We start from the raw sequence: 23394 nt of genomic DNA, 5'->3' as shown, positions 1-23394 counted from the left end.
CAAGGCCATCTCTCTACCCACTATACCACAATGCCTTTTCATAGTGTAAATCATATTTAGAAAAAAAAATTAAAGTTTACGAAGTTCTTTTATCACAATAAAATTAAGAAAAAAAAATGTCCATGGATGGATGGGGTAAATTTTATTAGGAAAAAAATAGGATTGGGAAATTTGAGAATAGGACTATACAAATATAAAATGGGACATGAGTTGACTGGCTAGTAGTAACAAAATCTGAGAGTCATAATGGGCCACAACTGGACTGTGAGTTCATAAATATTAGCCTTAATTTTTTAAGTCAATATTTCTGAGATAATATCCATAAAACAATAAAACAAAAAGGAGCCATGAAGCAATTACTCATTAAACTTAACCATTATTGGTGCACTCTGCCAAGTTTGGGAATCCAAATTTGAAAAAAAGATGAGCTACTTGAAAAGGGAACAGAGGAGGTCAATAACGTCAATTAAAATGATGGAAAATATTACCATGAACAAAGCTGAAATGCCTTGGAATTACTTAGCTCAGGAGAGGAAAAGACTAATGGGATAATTCAATAATTATCTTCAACACTAGGATGGGTTGTTAGAAGTAAGCCGATCAGATCAGCTGGGTTCCATCTCCACTGAGGAGAAAATAAAAGGAAATCGATGTAAACAGAAATGGGGAGATTTTAAGTTACATACCATGAAGAACCTTCTAGACTCTCATGATTATTATTGAGCCATGGAAACAGTCTCAGTGACATTTATGGAATCTTTTTAAACAAACAAAAACAACAACAACAAAAAAAACTCCAGCAGTGGTGTTTATTCTGGAAATGTGATGATCAGTGAATTTAATGTGATCCTCCAAATCATACTACCATAAAAGTCTAGATTCAACTGCCCAGTGAAAATGACATAACCTTGAAACTGATTGACTGACCCATAAATAGATCACAATTAAGGAGAAAGATAGCTGAATATATTAAAAATGTATACCCTCTCTTCTAACCTCACACGCCTTTAATATTTCACATCTGTACCCCTTCCCTTTATCAACTGGGAAAACACTTTGGCAAATGAAAAAAAAAATAAAATGAAAAGAGCACCTTCTGAACTGAACCAGCCAGCCCAAAAGATGGAGGTTTAGAGTCAGGGTGAGAGGGCAACTGACTACAAAAAGGAGAAGTCATAATATATGATTTCATTCAATAAGTGATTAAATGCCAAATATTGGCATTGTTAGATAATAGCAATCCAAAGACAAAAGCAAAGACCAGCTCCTACCTTCAAGGAGCTTCCATTCTATTAGAGGTTACAACATGTATACAGATAAGTAGATAGAAGATGATTTGAGAGGGGAGAGAATATTAACTATAGGAAAGCAGACGGTGTTCAGGTGGGAGATTACACCACTGGTGAGTGGTGGAGGCACAAAGCATTCTGGATACTAGTAGCTAATGAGGGTGTGCAAAGGGTTGGAGGCCAGAGATGGAATTTGTCCTTCAAGAAAGAGCAAGTCAGCCAGTTTGTTGCTTTAACATAAAGTGTATCAAAGGAAGGAATAGGAAACAAATGGAAAAGCTGAGTGGAGCCAGCTCATGAAGGCTTTTGAATGTCAACCTTTAATTTTCTCCTAGAGGTAATAGAAAACCACTGAAGATTTTTGAGCAAAGGAGTAACAGTTGGTATTATGCTTTAGGAAGATGATTTTTGTAGTTGAATGGAAGCTAGCTAGGAAAGAAGAGGAGACTGGAAACATTTACCATTTAGGAAGCTATTGCAATATATGTGAAAGCTTTCTGAGGTCTTAAACTAGGCTGGTGTTTGTGAGTGCAGAGGAAGGGACAGATACAAGAGATGTTGTGGAGAGACAATGAATAAGATGTAGCAACTGATCAGACAAAGACTGAAAAATAAAAAGCTTGTCCACTGAATTTGATAGAACTGTTCAGCATTAAGATTGAAGCCTTCTGGGGTTGATCCATTTCCAGGAGGAATGGACCTTTCCAAAAGGAAAGGTCATGGCATACCACTGATATCACACTTTAGCAGCACATTTATTGCTATGATTAAATACCTCAATTCAAGATGCCCAAGATAGGCTAGCCTCCTTCACAATCACAGGACAGGACATAACTTTGGCCTTGAATCCTTTACCCTTTTAGATACCTTTTATACTCCATCCTATTCCAAAGCGAAGAAGCCTCTGGTCTCATCTTTTTTAGCTTGCTCCTTTATCTTGGAATCCTCCACATATTTGCTGCCCAAGAGTTTCAGCTGTTATTACACTGAAATTTCTTATCATTGAAATCAAGATCTTATTCTTTCTTTCCTCTGTACAGATTTATATCTTCTTCCCCTGCAATAAACACCGAGAAAGACAAGGCCCCATACTCACTCTCTCCCCCTTCCTCTCTCCCTCTGTATATGTGTCTATATATGTATATGTGTGTATGTGCATGTGTATATATGTATATGTACATATATGTATACACACATACATATGCACAGACACAGTAGTTACAGGGAGAACAGTGAAGAGAGTGATTTTTGAGATGTCTTTGAAAAATTAATCATCCATTTTTTAGGAATAGAATATAGAAGTTGCAAAGATGTAATTTAGGCTTAATATAAGTAGAAATGTCTTAACAATTAGAACCATCTCTAAGTAGGACAGGATGCTGCTGAAGGTATTCGGTTCTCTGTTGCTGGAGTCCAATAAGCAAAAGCTGCCTAAACACCTGTTGGGTGTGTTGTAAGGAAAATCTTGTTGAGGAATTGGTTGAACTAGGGCCCTGTCATCTCTGAAATCCTGTACATCTGTGATTTCCATGCTTTGAGATTCCTCCCATTCTGGCCTTCCTGATGACAGGGCTGATATTCCTGTTAACTATGCAGAAGAGAGAACAGCTCCGCCATTTTGGTGCTCCGACACGATGTTGTCCCTGATGGCCTCCCTATCACACAGCAATCCTGACAACATTATTGATAGCAAACAAAGCTCAAGGTCATGGGCCTTGGTGTTCTGTTCATGGTATGGTAATCTTGTTTCAGGAGATTGCCGGCTCAGCTAGTTCTTAGCCAGATGCTGGGAAGATAAATTTGAACTTACCTTGTGACACCACTTAACTTGTAATAATGATTGTTATCAATGTCTCTCCATCCTATTTTGAGGGCAGGGAGTTTGGCTGTGTGTTTTTCCACTGTGAATGGCATTTAAAATGTCCTGCTATTTTTCCAAAGTAGTAGCTAGGGATTACTACTATCAAGAAACTATAAATGCATTTTTATTATTTAGGGCAGGAAAAGACATGTGAGTCATTTCTCTCCAGCAAGAAAGCTGCTGAATTCATCATTTGATCTCATGACTCTTCTCTTAAACAGCCATTTGAATTGGCCTATATTGGCTTACCTCACTTTGACTAGTCTAAGAAACTTACATGATTGACCCAGAACTTCTTCTCCTGTAAACTGTAGGTTTTTTTTAAAGCCTTTCTCAGTGAAAACAATTTTTGCTGATCCTTTCATTACAACTATTTTCTTGTAAGTGAATGGGGTTGGAAACACCTCCTATCTTCTTTGTCAAGAGCCTTTTTAAAAAAAATGTGTTTTATGCCATCTTAAGGAAATTAAGAAGTGATAATAGCTTAAAAAGAAATTGATAAAACATTTTAAGTTTTGCACAATGATTTACACACAGAATATAATTTGATCCTCACAACCACCCTGGGAGGTAGGTGCTGTTATTATTATTAATTTTATAGAAGAGGAAACTGAGGCTTACAATGATTAAGTGACTTGCCTAGGACCCCTCAGCTAGTAAGCATCTGAAGTGAGGTTTGAATTCAGGCCTTCCTGACTTCATGTCCAACATAGTATCCATTAAACTATAATGTTTCTCAGTGAATCAAGATCAAGGGACAATGTGAAAATTTGGATTTGTTACCATTATTATTATTATTATTATTGCTATTTTATTTTATTTTATTTTATTTCCAAAAAATGGAATGGGCTGGAGCTGGGATTGTAAAGCATGTTGCTTATATGACAATTTGTCCTTTAGGATTTACAATAACTACTGAGTGTGCAGTGTGATTCAGTAGGAACAGGGCTGATCTGATTGTCAAGAAGACCTGGAAACCAAGCCTGCCTTTGACATAAACTACCTGTCTGACTATGTTTAGGTCACAACCCTTCAGGGCTACAGGTGACTTCCTAAGTCTCTAAGGTTACAAGTGAATTGCTAGAATAGAGAATTTTCATACGGGGGTTCCTTCACAGAGATGAAACCCCAAGATCCTAGGTCAAGATTAGTCATTAAGAAAAGAAATGCAATATATTTGTAGTGATGAACTGTGAAAAATGTCTTTCAAAGCAATATTATGAAATAGAAAAAAATTCTTGATTTGGAGTCAGAGCACTTGGGTTTGAAAGCCAACACTGCTGCTCATTACTTGTCCAATGAGATAACATATAAAAAGAGCTAACCTTGAAGCTTAATATAAATGCTATTATTATCGTCATCATTCTCATCATCAATTTGTGTGACTTTAGGCAAGTCCCTTTACCTCTCTGAGGTTTTATTTCCTCGTGCCTACAAAGAAAGAACTACAGCAGAGGCTAACAGAGCTCACTTCCAACTCTGTCTATCATCCTATGAGGTACCTAATGAAAATGTCGTCTCTTGGAATATTTTCTCCATGATGTCTTGACGTCAGGTTTTGACTGGTAATTCAACAAAGTCACAACCTATGCAGAGTCCTCCTTCCTATTGATTGTTCCTTAGGCAGCACAGTTCTAAAGCAACCAGAAGACCACAAATCCCTGGGCTTGAGGGTCACTCCAGAACCAGTGGGGCTGCGTCACTGGAATTGCTATTCCTTCTTACTGGAGCTGAGAACAAGCCAAGGATCTTTTCACTTGGTTATGCTCTCTCCCATATTCTCAGAGATTCAACCACCCACACAAAGGGATTTATATTTGCCTGAAGGGGATCTTTAATTAGTTTGTAATCAGCAGCTCATATCTTACTCCAAGAGCCATGTTTGGGGAAAGAAAAAAAAAAGTGCTGCTCATTTTAACCCCTTTTTGCAACTACTTTCTGCTGTGGAGCCTGGGCAGCCATTGGAAGTCCTAGAGAAAGGGGGAGAATAGTAGAACAGAAGGCATGGGGAGCAGCATAAATGTCTCATAATTGAAATAATTGTGATAATTAGGAATTACAGAGGAATTTTACCTTATTGGTTTTGGGGTCTAGCTAAAATATTGCAGTGACATCCTGGTAATATAAACATCAATACATTTTTATTATATAGGGCAGAAAAATACAAGCGAGCCATTTCTCTCCAGCAAGAAAGCTGTCAAATTCATTACTTGAGCTCGAGTCTTCTTTTAATGAGTCATTTGGATTGGCTCATATTGGCACCTCCCCATTGGCTAGTCTACGAAACTTATATGATTAACCAAAAACTTTTTTACCTTTAAAGTATGGTGTTTTTCAAGCCTTTCTCAATGAAAACACTTTTTTGCTGATCCTTTTGTTATAACTATTGAAAATAACTATTGTTATTTTCTTGCAAGAGAATGAGATTAGAAATACCTTATATCTTCTTTATTTGTCAAAGGAGGATTTTATTTAAAAAAAAATTTATATCATCTTAAGAAAATTAATAAATTATAATAGTAATATATTGATAGAGCATATGGTAGTTATATAAAATATATGAAATATTATATGAAGCCTGAAGATCAAGAAAGGCAAACAGAGAAGTGATATTCTCTTTTTTTACTTGTTAAGTATCAGTTTTATTAAAATATATTCAAACAGAGAAAGAATAATATTAACCAAAAACCATTACTGTTAACTAATTGTTAGAAATCATGTCTTTTTTCGTAGGCATGATACTAAGGCACTTTGAATTCAAACATTCAATGTAGGTGGAGAGGACAGAGATACCTAAAATTTTCATACATCTTTAGTAGTGAGATGTTTATGATTATTATCTAAGCATTAACTTCTATTTCTATGGATTTACCACCTTTTTTTTCTCCCTAACATACCAGAGAGGGTTTTAAAGTACTCAAATAATTAGGCAGTATAAATAAATGAAATACAAGCAAATATAAAAATGCACAGGGCAGCAATCACTGGAAAAGAGCTTGCCAAACTTGGGCATTTTTGCTCATGTACTCATTCATCAGTATGGCAAGTCAAGATAGAAAAGCTTGCAATCATATTCCATAACTGGATAATGCAACTAAAAAAAGTCCTTAACAATCATCTATAATTACTAAGTGGCTAAACAGTCTCAGGTATTCCTTTAAAGCTCTAAAAATTAAATGGTGTTTAGTAGGTTAAAATAATCAAACTCTTTAGTTTTTTTTTAAGAATAATTCTTGTACATATTCATGTGACTATAAATGCAATACAGCCTTTGTACTGTGACTGAGTGCTGTATTTTAATGGCAATGAGTCTTATCTTTGGTACAATGCATTTGCAAAGGGTCAATAACTTGGCAATACAAAGAGACAGCTTAAGTGCATTTCAAAGTAGCAATAAAGACTAATTTTATCAGTTACTTAAGACATATGATTTGGCCTTCTATTTCAAAATGTCTTTATATAACTGCTAGTTGCTTTGGTCATCTAACACATGTCCTTAGTAAAACATTACAGTGCAAAAAACAACAAAATATGAAAGAAACACTATATAAGAAGAAAAATCAAAGCATACTTACAAACATAGCATTTGCTTGCATAACTTTCTCGCTACATAAATCTGGAATTTCTCTATTACATAAAGCTGGAGTTCTTACGATCCTTTTCTTTCTTCACACTGGCCCCAGATGCATTTAAAGGCTGGTTTTAAAGTGGCTCAGATGCCACTTTATTTTTAGCAAATTCCTTTTCTTTTCTTCAAGTTTCATTATTTCTTCCTGGTGAAGACTTTTAAAATGTTCCAATTTGGCCTACAGCTGTCTCTCAACTTCTTTCAAAATCCCGTCTTTCTCCTTCACTTGCTGCACAAACTTCTGTTTCATATCCCCTTCTTCTCTTTGATGTTCACCATAAAATTCATATCTTTTGATTTCATAGACCTCCTGAAAACTGACTGGTTTGTTCTCCGGGCTTATGTCTTTAAAACCCATTTCCTCCAGTTTGTATCGCCCTATAAAGTTCATAATGTCAAGTATGGGTTTGTTCTCTCATGTTCTCCATATTTGTGCAAATAAGCAGTTCACAGAGCTTTACAAAGTCACAGTGATTTTCATTTTCCACTTGAACAATGCCCCATGGGTACGGATGAGCTTTCACCATCTTATTTCTAAGTTTGACCTCTTCCATACTGCCCAGAACAGCAAAAGGCAAATATCCATTCATTGAGGAGTTAATTTGAGAAGTAGTTTAATCATCTGTTGGGAACTGGTGTATCTGGGCTCCGTTGCTGACAAATTCACTCATCAGTCTGATCATAAACTTCTGTGATTCGGTTTTAGAAATTGTATTTGCTTTGGCAATCACAGGGATGATATGTACCTATCAAGGTTCTTCATGGTTAACAAATCAAGTGTCTTAAAGGAATGTCCCATAGGTGAAATATAGTAAAGGCCAGCATGGATGTGAGAATCATAGTAGTTAAAGAACAACCTTTTCATCTAATTCTTCTTGGAGATAGGCCTCAAATTGAGCATCTATGTAATCAAGTATCAGGTGATAGCTCTCTTCTTTATCTGTCTGGTCACCAAATCCCACTGTATTGACAATGGTCAGTTTCACTCCTGGAGTTCATATGTCTGTGCTTTAAGTCTTACATTTGGTTGAAAGTGTGAATATTCAAGAGCATCAAAATTCATGGTAAACAATGTGTCAATGAGAGTTGATTTACCAATTCCAGTTTCCCCCACACAAAAAATGTTGAAAACCCTTATTGAATGAACCTATTGTCTAACTGATCAGGTAAACTTTCAAAACCAACACACCAGTAATATATAAACAATGAGGAGTATCATCTATTGTTTTCTTCTTTGCCTGGTTGTAAGGTGGAACATGTTGTTTTCATCACCCTTCCCCCAGAGACTCATAGACCCTGTTCTGTGCCATATCAGTGCTGTGGCTGGCCAGGATGTGGGGTCCATGATAAGAGAAAACCAGAACCTCAGTTTCTGTGCCTCTAGCCTCCAAGGGTTCAGGGGAAGCCTCGGAGCAAAGAGTAAGGAGGAAAACATGAAATGGGAAGAACTAAAGTAATCTCCCTGAAGTGGTATTTTTATTAGTATTTTCTACAGACCACCTGAGCAGAAGGAAGAAATAATAATGGAGTTCACAAAAGAGGTTACAAGAGGGCATAATGGAATAGTTATAGGAGAGTTATATTATTCAGGCCTCTGTTACCCACTCTTTGCCAAAAGCAAGGTAGGTAATCCATATTTTGACTGATTTAATTGGCATTTCCATACATCAAAAAATGAAGAAAGCAATGAGAAAAATATTGATACTGGCTCTGATTCTGACCAACAAGGCAATCTACTCTATTGTATACCACATCACACTTTAACCATCTACAGAATATATGTTCGTAATCTATAACATTGTTCCTAACCACTTTTTGTATTGCAATATCACTCAAATTGTGTTTTCTTAGAAAAATAATAGGCTTTACCTAATTGATCAAGGGCTAACCTTCATTAAGATTGGTTCAAGAGACAAGCCAATGGACATTGGAAGATACTTTGCCAGGGTCTTCATTAAGGGCTTGAGATGCAGATCTTAAACATTATCATTAGTCTTTGAAAGTGAACCCAAGGAAACAGCTGTGGCTGGAGGTAGGCCCTACTCTGCATAACTTACCCAACTATCAAAAAATAAGGGTGGGGGTGGGGGTTGGTGGAATCTTTTAACACTTGGGGTTGAGGACCACCAGGTGTTCTTTGTGACAGGGAACCTCTGTCCAGGTGCTGAAAGCTGCTGGTGATCATCGACTGTAAACAACCACAGCTGTGTTCAATTAAACCTCCACCCAAGCTTTTCCCCTTGGCCTTTATCTCCCTCCTCCCTCCCCCACTTCCATCTATAAAGAACCAGCAAGGAGCACAAAACTTTTCTTCCACCCTGCTGGGAGAATTCCTTTCCCATAGTAACTTTCAGTGTTTGGTGATGGAGAGCTTTGTGGAATAGTGTAGTCCATGAAACTAAGCTCTACTATGCTGGTGTACAGTCTGCTTTTAGCCTCATACTAGTGAGTGTTTTCTGTTCATTGTGGGGATTTCTGTGACTCCAGTGTCCTTTCCCAGTGAGTATCTGTATTTCTATGTGCCTCTATAGGGATTTGAAGGGATCCTAAGATGGCCAATGTCAACTGGGGAGAGTGTAAGTTGCCATAGGATTTTTCTGTGATGTATCTTTTTTTTTGTTTGCATGCTAACCCAGCACCAGGCTAATTAATGCATGGAATCCAAACTTCATAGACTTATACTTAATATCAAATGAAGCTGCTGTTAAAATGAGAAATCCAGGGGAGAAGGAGGACATTGCACAGGGGCTTTTCCACCACAAGATCTGTTTCCAATTTACAGTATAATATCTATACTCCAATTTTCATGAAATTCCATGTTCCAGGAAATGGGATTAGTATCCCTATGATGCCATGTACTGTCTTCCTTTTGCTGAGGAGTATGTGCTACTAACATTTGTAACATTTACTTCTGTTGTAAACATGGAATGGGAAGGTTTGTAGGAAACACTTTGGGGAATGCACTTGATGTGGGGCAAGAAGAGTGGATGGGGAAGGATAACTGAGGGATCATTCAACTGAGAAAAAGTGGACAGAGCTGTTCATTGACTCAAAACTGGGAGACACTTAGGTTCCTATTACGCTTTTGACACTTACCAGCTAAGTGAACATGAACAAATCATTTAACTCCTCTTAGCCTCATTTTCCTCATCTCTAAACTGGAGATAATGACCCCTGTAGTGTCTAAGTCACAGAGCTGAAGATTGAATGATATAATGTATGAGAATCACTTTGGAGACCTTAATAGAAAATAGATGTCAGCTATTATTGTTTATTATGATTATTGCATTGTGTTGGTGAGGATGTTGAATTGACCTCAGGACTTGTATCAGCTCACTCTGCCAATGAGCTGGAAGCCATAAGCATTTGGAAAAAGGAATGTGTTGATTTTGTGGGATGGTGCATGCTCATAATTCCTGCCTGGTGAATTGCTTGAGTTAGAGAGCTCTAGGTAGGACGAAAGCTGATTGGATTTCCACACTGCGTATAGCACCAAAAGTGAGTGGTGGGGTACACAAGGTTGACCAAAGAGGGGCAGACTGGTCCAGATTGGAAATAAATGTCATAATTCCCATTCCAAGCAGTAGTGGGATTAGATGCACAGGTGGCAGCTGTACTTCTAGCCTGGGCAAGATGGAGAGATCCAATGTCAAAAAATAATGAGAAGGGAGATGGAAAGGAGAATGGAGTGAAAGATCTAACTAGGGATGTTGACCTCAAATGATAAAAACAATGCCATCTGCTCATGATTCTGGAAGAAAGCAACATGGAGACAGCAATTTTGAGGATGATGATTTTCAATGGGAGTGTGGGGAGTGGGACAGGAAATCTTTGGATGGATGGTGCAGGAAGGAGGTAAACTGTGACTTCTATAAATGATGAGCCTCATGTTTAGATATAATGCAGGGTCTAGATGGTTGAGAAACCCAATCTCTATGCCTAGCTGACTACTTTGAGCTTGGAGTAGCATTATACTAGGATGAGATTGGGAGTGACTCACTCTGTGTATAGAATTCAGAAGGAAGGAGCTAAAAAAGATATTGGTCTAACCTTTTGTACAGTGAAAAACTTATTGGACAATAAGCATTCAATAAGCTAAATGCTAGGGCTACAAAGAAAAACAAAAGCATGGGTCCTGACCTCAAGGAATTCACGGTCTAATAGATGAGGGTTAGCTTTCAGTTAGCTTTCAATGTAATATCGTGAATAGATGCCTATTATTATATTAGTTCTTCCCATTTCATGTTTTCCTCCTTACTCTTTGCTCCGAGGCTTCCCCTGAACCCTTGGAGGCTAGAGGCACAGAAACTGAGGTTCTGGTTTTCTCTTATCATGGACCCCACATCCTGGCCAGCCACAGCACTGATATGGCACAGAACAGGGTCTATGAGTCTCTGGGGGAAGGGGGATGAAAATTGCCTAGGCATTGACAATACAAAGACAAAAAAGAATTGGTCCCTGTCTTTGGGGAGCTTACATTTTACTGGACAAAAAAGAATGGTGAATTTTTATTGTTTTCTTTTAAAGCTCTTTTTCGTTATGAGAGGTAAAAATTTTTAAAATCCTAAATAAGGAAGGTATGCTAACTTCAGGAAGCATGGCAGGAGAGAAGCAGAAATCTTGTTTCTTTTCCATGGGAAGCTGAGTTCTGTGGGGCTTGGGCTGAAAAATGTGGGAGACAGTGAGTGAAGTTAGTTTAAGAAGCAAAGGCATGTTAGAATGCAGGAAAACCCCATGGCAGTAAAGCACCTATGATTGATGATTTGTATTCTTTTGGGCAGGTCAAGGTAGCCAACTTGTGGAATCAGGGCATAGGAATGACTCTGGAATAAGGGAAGTTGAACAGAGTTCAATTGTAACTTGATATAAACAAACACTTTCTAACATTCTCCAAAAGTAGAATGAAATGCCTATTAGGTATTGGGGGCCCTATTACTAGAGGTCTTTGAGTAGTCAGTCAATAAACATTTATTAAGCTCCTGCTATGTGCTATGCAGTGGGCTAAGCTCTGGAGATATATAAAACCATAAAAGTGTCTTTCCTCTCAATGCCTGTGGCTAGAGGAGCATGTTCTGGAATTTTTGCTGAGGTCCCTTCCAACCTGGAAATCCTGTGAAATCAATCCACAGGTAGTTATTAAGCTCCTATTATGTGCCAGGCACTATAGTATGTGCTAGGAATATGAATACAAAGAATGAAATAGTCTCTACTTTTAAGGAGCTATCATTTTCACGGGACAGACAAATACATATAAACTAGATAAAACATAAATGTAGTTAAAATAGTTTAAATATATAAAAGTAGTGATGTGCCAGGTAATTTAGAAGAAAAGGTTCTAGCAATTGAAGGGATAGAGAAGGGCTTCGTGCAGCTGTGCCTTGCAGGAAAAGAAGGATTCTGTGAAGTTGCATTCCAGGCCACTGGGCATGGAGAAAGGAGATAGAATGTTGTGAGGAACTGAGATTGGTAGTTTGATTGGATTGCAGACACTGGAAGGGGTTGTAAAGATAAGTTCAGGCTAGGTTGTGTAGGGCCTTAAAAACTAAACGTAGAAGTTGATTTTTTTTTTATGCTAGAGGCAATTAGAATCATTGGAGTTGGTTGAGTAGATGAGTTACATGGTTAAGTCGGGGCTCACAGAACATTACCTGGTAGCACTGCATAGAGTGGACTGAAATGGGGAGAGATTGAATCCAAGAAGAACCTTTAAGAGACTATTGTAATGATTTGGGCAACAGGTGATAAGGACCTGAACTAAGGTAGTAGGTGTATGAGTGGAGAGAAAAGGCCAGATGTGAGAGATTTTGTAAAGGAAAGTTGCAAGAATATTTTTGATTGCTTTTTTCCCCCCCCCAGGAATAGTAGAAGGGGTAAAAGTCAACACTGGAGGCTATAGGAAGTTACTGACAGATTCCTCATGTGTAAAATACCTAATGTCTTTCCTACTTACATTATAGAGAAGTGATGAAGATTCAATGAGATAAATATCTGGAATTATTCTGAAAATTATAACAAGAAAATTAATTAGAGAATAAGCCCAAATAAATTTCCTGGGGGAGGGCACTAGAATTTAGATATATCAAGAAAGTTTTCCTATAGGAGGTAGCCCTTGAGCTGAGATTTGAAGCGAGTTAGGGAAGCTAGTTTATTACAGTTACAAATAAACCTGAATCCATTCTTGCTCATTGGGGATCAAACAAATTCTGGGGCAGGGAGATTCTATTTTAAAGGTCCAAATGTCCTTAGTTAAGTATTTTTTGCCTGAAATGAAAAAAAAAAGTCTTAAACAGCACCATAGAATCTACCCATCAAGACATTTTCCTGAACATTTGTGTTGGAGAGATACAGCCTGAAAGTATCACGTGAGAAATGTGTTTCAATTATTCAAAGGAAAGGGAAAAAATATCTCTCCCAATGTCATGTGCTTCTCACTCCTTATTCTAACCTGAAAACTGTTCAAGTGTTGCTTAAAATTAGCTCATTAATTTCACACTCAGATCTTACCAAATATATGAATGAACTGTATAATTCTTTAAAGTCAAACATAAAATTATTGGACCATCATGGAGATGAGTTGACACAAGAAATTTAAAATCTCTTTTCGGGTCACCTCTCCAGCATATAATGACGCTGTCCCACATGGCAAAGGAATCATTAAAAATCCATTTGGGAACCACTGGACCTCTACTGAAAGTGCTTTGACCTGTTTTGGCTTCCTAATTCTCTCGTGTTTCTCTAGTTTACTCATGCAATGAAGCAGACAGCTTTTCCCACATAGAGCCAACTTGGAATAATTAACAAATTGGGGGTGTAAATTCACATTTAGAACTAGCCCCTTTGAAGATATAGGGGGCTCTTCTCTGTGTTTAAGTGAGCCACCAATATGGTATCTTGAGGAAAAGGTATTAATTATGTCAGAGATTGTCATAGAGACATCTCTAAGAAAAAAAATGAGTTTTTTAAGGAGAATCCTATCTTTACCAAGTGTTTAAATCTCTCTGTGGTATCTGTTGGGGACCACTGAAATCCTAGTGGCCACTGGGGTATCATTGGGTGCAGGCACATTGTAAAGTGCTATGAATACCTCCCTTGTGGCCTGAATAAGTTAATGTGCTTTCCAAAGCAGCTTACTTACTGTCACTGAATAATTTAATCTCTGACAGAATCAGACTCATTTTACTTTCAATAATTTCATTTTTATCTCTGTCTGTGTTGAGAATGAGGCAGGACTGGGAGGTGGTTTAGTGATGTTTTTAAAATGTGTTGGTAGAGGTTGTAGGTTCTCTTCCATCTATTCTTTAAAGCATAATATTGTTGCCATTTGCTTTTCAAGACCATTTGCCTATGAAGTCTAATGTTAGAATCCATCAAATTATCATTTCTAAAGGAATGATCCCCTTTGTGTACGTGTGTGTGTGTGTGTGTGTGTGTGTGTGTGTGGAACTTTACTTTGTGTATATGCTGCTAAATTGGCATCATTTGGAATTTGTATTTGTTTAGTATAAAGGCCCAGTAATATATCAAAATTCTGCCCATTTCTTAGTATAAAAGGAGGAACTCTTGATTGGACTGGGGCATGGATGCCATATCCTTTTTGGGAACTATATTCCCCAGAAGACTATGTAGGGTTGTCTAATACAGTAATATCAGATAGATAAAAGATATGAGGGGAATGGGGACTGAGTTCCCCCAATACAAGAAGTTTAAAAGGATGAAAAGAGATTGGATCAATTGATATTTTAACAAGTCATTAAACCAATTTTATGTAGCCATGGATATTAGACAAAATGCCTGGCTGCCGGGAATGGTGGGATGTAAGCTCTTTGAGAACAGAAGATATTCTGAGAATGGTCATGCACATCTGTAGCTCCTGCTACCAGGTAGATTAAGGCTGGTAAATCACTTGAGGAGGGGAAATATGAACTGCAGGAGGGCTCAAATTGATTGGGTGTCTGGTACCAAAATGATGAGGCCCCAAGAGTAGAGGGTCACCAGGCTGCTGAGGAAAGAACAAACAAGCCCAGACTTGAAAAATGGAGCTTCTCAGTATTGGGATTGGGCCAGCTCTTCATGACCCTATTTGGGGTTTTCTTGGCAAAGATACTAGAGTGGTTTGCCATTTCCTTCTCCAGCTCATTTTACAGATAAGGAAACTGAAGCAGTAGGATTAAGTGAGTTGCCTAGGATCACACAGCCAGTAAGTGACTGAGGCCAGATTTGAATTCAGGAAGAGGGCTCCAGGCCTGACTTCAGGCCCAGTGCTCCATCCACTGTGCCATGTAGCTGCCTAAACGTTAGAAGCTTTACAGCCAGATCACGACTAGTCTCGGGTTGAGACTCTGACTGATTTTGTGAGACTGCATTCTTTTTGAGTCTTTAGGTCAATGAATTTTCTCTCATTTGCATAGGGGAGGGTGCATTGGAATGAGCTATTGGCTAATGGTCCTGAGACAGGAAAGCTCATAATTTGATTGCCATTCAATCAGATGAGGAGTAGGGGAAGCAATAGAAAGCTAATTCCCATATTATTTTTTCTTAATCTAAATCCTATTATTATAAATATCGTTTTTAATGGGAGGGAGGAGGAATATGGTTAGAGAGGAATATGGTTAGCCAGCTCAATCCCTCTGCCTGAGGGGAAATATGAAAAGGGGAAAAATCAGACTCCCCCTTGCTATCAGCCAGAAGTACTGTAACCATGTGAAGATTTACAAGTTCCCCTTGGAAGCTACTCGTTGTTGTTATCGCTGGTACTTCCTGTTAGCTCAACATATGTGATAGTTTTATAATCTAGACCAGTAGTTTGTGTGGTCTGGGGATCTCTGAGACCCTTTCCAGGGACTCCATGAGATCAAAATATGTTCATGATAGTACTAAGATGTTTTAATTTCTGATATTGTCAATATCGATATAACTCACATAAACAAATCTCTTTGGGAGGCCCTCAACAATTTTTTAAGAGTAGAAAAGGGTCCCGAGACCAAAAAGCTTGAAAATCTTTAATCTGGACAATATATATTTTATAGGGCCATTTCCCCCCGATGTGGATGGTTAGATTAATCTTGAGTTACTATCGATGTCTTTGAAGAGTAGGAAAAATTTCTGTTGATTTTTGGGGAACCGAAAAGGAACAAGAGTCCATAGCTTTGAAAATTCAGTTGTACTAAAGAAAAGTCATTGAAAGTCAATACATTTAACAAATAATGTAGTTTGAAATCAACAAAGTGATTAATCCTGACAACTCATGTGTATACACATGTATAAATTCTCTAGGATATCATGCAAATGTAGGTATATAATGCCAGGGATATACATGTGCAGATGTGTAATTTTTCAGTATCTATTAAAGTCCCATGATAATTGGCATATGGTGTTATATAACAATACATAATAACATATGATGATTGTAATTAAGTGCAGTGACTTAAGACTTTGTCTTTTAACAACTCTCTGTGGAGACTGAATGAAAGATAAATTAAAGGTGCATTAAGCTGTGTTCAGTGGGAAAAAGTGTTTTCAAATGGCAGATGTATAATAGCATTAAATGGAATTTATCAAGACCTGATTTGTTGGACAAGTTTGGTGCAAATTATGTGAGATGTTTTATATTTCCCCTTTAAAAAAAATACAAAGAGCATTCCCTGTCATAGTGTATTAACACTGCAGGCACCAAATGTGTAGACTAATTTGGGAAAGCTTTGGGAATATTGATGTTTCCAGATCAAAGTGACCTTTCTTGATGGTTTACTTTGATGCTTTATTGTGTGAAAGGAAAAAAAAAAACACAGTTAAGCAGGAAGCTGACAGCAGGGCATTGTCAAGGATGCAACACTGCAAAACATCCCTGGATGCCCAATGTCCATCTCTCTTTATTTTCATGCTTCTGTAACCACTGGAAAACCTAATTCTACCTTATTATAACAGATTGTGGGAGTCAGAGACATTCTAAAGATGTGATGTTAAGATGAAAAGCAGAATGATACTTGAGATGGAACTGCATTGCTTAACATGGTTCCTCTAGTTCCTAACTTGCTGGGTATTTCTTGAGAATTTCATAAAGAAGCTGGTGAATGTCAGTGTGTCTGTTTTGGAAGGGATTGTATAACACCATCTTTACCATAGAGCCTGGGGGGGCCAGTTGCCAGTAGGGGAATTCATGGTTGGCCAGTTGCCAGTAGGGGAATACAGGTTGACCCAGATGGTCTGTAAGCCTCCTTGCAACTCTGTTTTTCTGTGAATTCAGGCAATGCTCTTGATTTGGTAAGCATATCCTAACATAAAAAACCTTCAACCATATGACCCTTGACATTCAGTGATTTTTTTTTCCCGAGTGATAACAGTTATAAAAAGGTCCATCTTGTTACAGTCTCCTAGATATATGACCAGGATTTCACAGAATAATAATAATAGTAACAATAATAATGATTGTTAACATTTATGTAGGGCAGGTAGGTGGTATAGTGGATAGAGTGCCAGGACTGAACATCAGGAGGACCTGAGTTCAAATTTGGCCTCAGACACTTATTAGCTGTGTGACCCTGAGCAAGTCAGTTAACCCTGTTTGCCTCAGTTTTCTCATCTATAAAATGGGATGGAAATGGCAAACCATTCCACCATCTTTGCCAAGAAAACCCCAAATGGAGTCATAAACAATCACACACAACTGAAACGACTGAACAGCAACAAATTTATCTGCTCCAAGCACTGTGCTAAGTGCTTTACAACTATGATCTCATTTGATCTTCACCAAAACCCTGAGAGGTGGGTACTATTACTATTATTCCCATTTTGCAGATGAGGAAACTGAGTCAAAAAGATTGAGTGACCTGCCCAGGGTCACACAGCTATTAAGTGTCTGAAGCTGGATTTGAACTGAAATCTTCCTGATTCCAGGCCTGAGACACAGGATGATTCTTTTCAGTCACCAGCTTAAGCCCCTTCCAGTGTGGCAAAGAGTTGGAAATTGAGGGGATGCCCATCCATTGAGGAATGGCTGAACAAGTTGTGGTATATGAATGTAATGGAATACTATTGTGCTATAAGAAATGATGAGCAGACAGACTTCAGAAAAACCTGAAAAGAGTTAAATGAACTGATGCTGAGTGAAGTGAGCAGAACCAGGAGAACATTGTACATAGTAAGAGCCACATTGTATGATGACTGGCTCTGGTTCTTGATTTTTTTTTTAGTGGCCCAGTTATTAGCACTGCAGTTTCATTTAACCATTTAATATCAGATTACTTTTTGCAAAGGTCTATTTATTTCAAAGATATATCAAGAGCAAATCAAGAGCAAGTTTCCTGCAATACCTTGGAGGCATAATCCCTCCTTATCCCACCTATTTCTTGTAGACTGGGGGAGAGGGGAAGATTAGGCTGACTGTTTTGCCTACCTCCTACAACACTGGTCCCACCAAAATGAAGTCCAAAACCCAGCAGCACTAGCTTCTGCTGCACAGCAATCCCAGTACCTTTACCCTTTAGGGTGTTGCTACTAAGTCAGTTTCAACATGTCTCCTGGATTTCCATGACTCCTCCTTCCATCTGCAGATCAAATACTCCATCCCTATATTAAAATTGGGAGAAAAACCACCACCACCACAAACCACCACCAATAATGCCCAAGACCCAGATTTTTTTTTTCCTTTTGTGTGAGGTGGGAGCAGCGCCATGTGTTACTGGTGATGACAAATGGCATATGGCCTTGGGGGGAAAAGCAGGAGGTCCTAAGACCCTCCCCACTTAGTGAATAAGGGATTTCCTCCAGCAAATATAAACACTGCAAAAGGCAGCATTCTTGATGAGTCAGGTTGTTTGCATGGCATCAGACAGTTCTAGTCACATGGCCAATGTAAGAAAAAAAATAAGTCAACCACAGGTTAAGTCAACCTTGAGTGTCCATTCATATTCCAGTCCTCTGGACTTCCAAAAGCAATTTCTTACAGTCTTCAGATGACATCTTAGGTTGTGCTGGCACGTGCCAAATCCTCATTATGGTGGGATATCATCTTGAATGAAAGGGCTGCTTTCAATGTTGGGTTTGGATTCCCAGTCTAGCACAACAAAGTTAAATGGGGCCATGGGGAGATTGCTGAACTTGGCATCAATAAGAGCCATATGTGAATCCTTCCCCCGATGCATATTTATTGTGTGACTCTGGCAATTCACTTAAACTTCTCAGCCTCGGTACTTTCCTCTGTAAAGTGGGGGTGATAAGAACATTTACCTCATAGAGTTGTTATAAATGTCAAATGATTATATTTGTGTGTATCTGTATTTGTGCATATATATACTATATAAAATATGAATTCATATATTCATTTCACTGTCCAAATTTCCTATACATTCTTCCCTTTTACATGTCCTTACTATTAATAGTGCATTGGAAAGACTACAGAAAACCTGAGTTTGTCATAATTATGACACCTAACAGATGGGTGACAATGAAAAAGTCCTTTAAATCTCTCTGTGCCTCAATTTCCTCATCCATATAATGGGGATAAAAATACATCATCAACCTCAGAGGGTTGTTGTGAAGAAAGAACTTTGTAAAGCATATTGTTAGGACACAATTTTGATAAGTAAGTACAAGATTTTATTTTTTTCTCTGAATAATATCTTCCCTTGGGGGATATTGGTTGCTAAAAACAGAGTCCTAAACCACTGGGACATTCTATTAAAGAGCAACTTTAAGAGCGGCATGAACTCTATGTAATTAAATTGTGTTGACTGAAAGCAAATAGATGCTCCTTTAACCACTATTCACCTCTCTTTAATACTCTCCAAAGAATGTTATGGATAGCTAGGGGACATAGAGGGCTAGCTGACTAGCTTCACACCTTTCAGAGGAATACCATCACATATTTATCTTTCTCTTCCCACCACTGTGATTACAGAAAAGGGGGGGGAAGGGGTGATAAAAATGAGGAGAGTAAATATAACTGTATTCTTGCCATCACTGTCTTCAAATGGAACCAAGTTAAAAGTATATGATATATTCAAGACTTCACTGAACAGAGATTTCATCCCAACACTTTTAAATACTTATATGAAGAGATTATGGTGTTGGGGGGGAAGCATCCTTCTTTGATCAATTTGGTGATGAACACCCCTCAATTTACCTGGGCCGGTCCTTCGTCGGTAGGCATACATTCCATCGTGGAGCTCATACTCAAAGCCTTTATTGCTTAATGGGAATGACCCAGGCCTGGGCACAGCCCTGGAGCCCAAGATCATCCCCTCACCATGTCGATGTGGTAGAATAAGATGTGAGAATGGGTATATGTTACTCTGGACCTGTGATCTCATTGACTTGTAAAGTCCCACCAATAATACCAATCACAGCACAATTATGCCTGTGCATACTTTGTGACCTTTGATCGTGTCCTCCCCTTTTGCCAAAGGGAATTCTCCCATCCAATCATCAGCCTAAAGCACATTACCAATGAAAGATTATGTAAGTGAAGTACCATAAAGAATGTTATCACAAAATAATGACTGGTGGGGGGAAGGCAAAGAAACTAAGCCAATTATGAATCAAGAGTAAGGGATATATTACAGACAGCCAATGTGCACCATTAATATCTACATAAGTGCTGAAAGAAAGCCCCCCAGAATGTTGGGTAGAGCTCTTGTGAAGAATTTATGGAAGGACATGTTAAAAATATAAAGTAATTAACTGTGATAAATTTGAAAAATGTTCTTCTTTAAAGGGCTTTGGTGTTTGATAGTAAATTGATCAATATTTATGGGTGTCTGTATGTACCATATTTGATTCTTTCAAGGTTTCTGTTTCTCATCTCTCCCATTCCCAATAAATCCTATATCCTGCTGTTGTATTAATTTTCCTAAAAGCTTATACTTTTTATGCAATTTCCTATTCAGAAACCTACTGTTGCCTATACCTCAAATCCAAGCTCCTTGTTGGATTTCAACACCCTTGATAATATGGCCCTACCTTAATTATCTAACATACTTTTTGTTCCAGCTAGGAAGTTGCTCCCACCTTCCACTTGCCACTCCCATAAACACATAAACATATAGTCCCACCTTCATGCTTTATCTCATGCTGTTATCTCTCTTTCCTGTATTACCATCCCTCATACCACTAAATCTCCCATCCTAGGTCCTTAAGGCCTTACTGTATCACTTCATCCCTTGGTGATTTCTCCCTTTCCCAAAAGCTTCTTCTTTCATTCTGTACCACATACATGGTCTGACATTTCTTTCCTTGTGCATTCATTTTCTTCTTCCCCGCTAAACTGGGAGATGCTTAATTATAGCAAAGTTTCCTATGCTACTTTTTGTCTCTTTTAAAAAATCTGGTGTTGAGGACATAGTATGTTGTCAAATTCTTATTCCTTCAGAAGTAGTGACCTCTACCTCACTGGATATCTTCAAGCAAAGGCCGAGTGACCACTAGTCAGATGTGTTATAGTGGACAATCTTAATCAGGTTTGACTAGATGTCTAATGGAGTCCTACTCTGATTTTCTAATTTCTTTTCATAAGTATGATAGTGTTATTATTATAGGAGAGATATACTCTTATATAATATACTATTATAGGAGAGATATTATAAGAGAGTTCTACAAGAAGGCAGGATCAGGAAGAATATGGAAGAATTGATATAGAGTAAGAAGATCTGAGTTTACATACCTGGTCTGCTACTTACCAGGCAGACCCAAGGTAACTGCCCATCTCTGGGCCTCAGTTTCCTGACCTATAAAGTGAGCAGTTAACAGTAGATGATTTTCAGGGTCTCTCCTAAGTCTGAATTCTATCAATACCTTAAATAATGATAGTAACAGTAGTAAAAAGCAATAGCTCATATTTATATAACACTTTAACGTATACAAGACACTTGACATACAATGTACTAAAGGCTCTCTGGCAGTGACCACACAAATACATCTTTGAACAGGACAGAAGATAATTTTATTTTTTGGTATGTATTTTAATAATTTTTATCACAGACCAAAACCTTGCATTTAACCAATTCAATTCCATAAACATTTATTAAAAACAAAACAAAAACAACTTACCATGTACAAGGCCTGGGGCTAGGTGCTCTGGATACAGAAAGAATTCAATTGCCTTCCGCAATTATTAACCATGGATGTACTTTGCTGGGAAAAGTATAGGCATTTGGAATACAAAAAACACAATGAAGCAGTCCTTTGCTTATCTATTTCTCTCGCTATGAAATACACTCTATAGTCCAGAGTGAAGTGAGCAGAACCAAGAGAATGTTGTATACAGTAATGGTAATATTGTTTTAAGAATAAACTACAAAGGATGTATGAAGGAACCTACTATCTTAATCCGGAGAAAGAACCGATAAATAGAAGTATGTATAGAATGATTGTGTGTGTGTGTGTGTCTGATGGTAGCCATCTTTAGGAGGGGGAGGGAGGGAAGGAAAAAAGGAAATTTACATGATAACTTTATTATAGATTTAAAAGGAATAGCAAGTTGTAGGTAATAGATTTGCAATTTCATGTGCAATCATCTTTCATTTTTATTCTATGTTATGGAAATGCTTTTTTTATTTGATAAATTAAAAATAAAATAAAAAAAGAAATGTAATCTCCTTGAGGGCAGGTCTTGTTTTGTTTTTGTCTTTGTATTCTCAGCATTTAACATAGTAGCTGGCACGCAGGAAGTACTTAATAAATATTTACAAGATTAAATGGATCAAATATAAAAAAAATTGGAATCTTAACTGAATTGTATTTGGATATCATGACCGCCAATGTATTTTTTTTTCTAAAGGCATTATCATTCTATTTTGCCAGTTTTCTTTCTTTTCATTTCTTTCTTGATGACTTTTTTTTTAGGTAGCAAAAATAAAATATAAAAAATAACAAATCAATTCACCATCACTGTGTTGTGGAGCTGTATAGCAAGAGGGAAAAGGATCAATAAACATTTGTGTGTTGGACATTGTTAAGTACTGAGAATACAAAGACTAAATAAGAAGTCCTGCCTTCATGGAGTTTACATTATAATGAATGAGAAAACATGTATGCATTAAAATATTTACAGAATAGATTTAAAGTATCTGGCACATAGTAGGTCCTTGAAAAGTTAGTTGACTGACTAACAAGGGAGTTTAGGAAGTGAGGACCATAGCAAGTGGGAGGATCAGAACAGGTTTTGTGTAGAAGGTTGTCTTTGAACTGAATCTTGAGGGGAAAGATAAACAAACCTTTCACAAAAAGGGGAGAACTTGCAATCCCTAATGTCATTACAAGAAAGAAATCAACCTTGATGATATATCTCTCCCCCACTACACACACCTTTTTTGAAAGCATAAATAATAGACTTTTCTTTTCTTTGGAACAATTTGTTCAGGTTTTAAGAGCTATTTAATTAAACCATTACCTGCTGCACAGCCGTCTGTTTTTGTCTTGCGAATAGGATGCATGGAGTTCTCTTACCTAAGTTTGGTAAATGGATAGAAGATGCCAAAAAACAATATGTAGAGTCAGCAGATAGACAGAGGCATGTCAATCTCTAAGCAGCTAGCCTTGGAGCCTACCTAAATGGATTTACCTGGATCTGCTCTTCACACACACACACACACACACACACACACACACACACACACACACAC

The 23394-nt window shown here is 37.7% G+C and overlaps 1 protein-coding gene and 1 pseudogene across 3 annotated transcripts in view; one reads left to right on the top strand and one right to left on the bottom strand.

The window, feature by feature from the left end:
• NAALADL2 (N-acetylated alpha-linked acidic dipeptidase like 2) overlaps positions 1-23394 on the top strand; it is a 1445704-nt gene that overhangs the window by 638281 nt on the left and 784029 nt on the right. The window lies entirely within an intron of this gene.
• On the bottom strand, positions 6914-8963 carry LOC114053138 (annotated as a pseudogene).

This window comes from Vombatus ursinus, unplaced genomic scaffold, assembly GCF_900497805.2.
Source record: "Vombatus ursinus unplaced genomic scaffold, bare-nosed wombat genome assembly UNPS02014810.1, whole genome shotgun sequence".
Classification (NCBI taxonomy): domain Eukaryota; kingdom Metazoa; phylum Chordata; class Mammalia; order Diprotodontia; family Vombatidae; genus Vombatus; species Vombatus ursinus.
The sequence above is the reverse complement of the archived record's forward strand: the minus strand, read 5'-3'. Positions and strand labels throughout refer to the sequence as shown.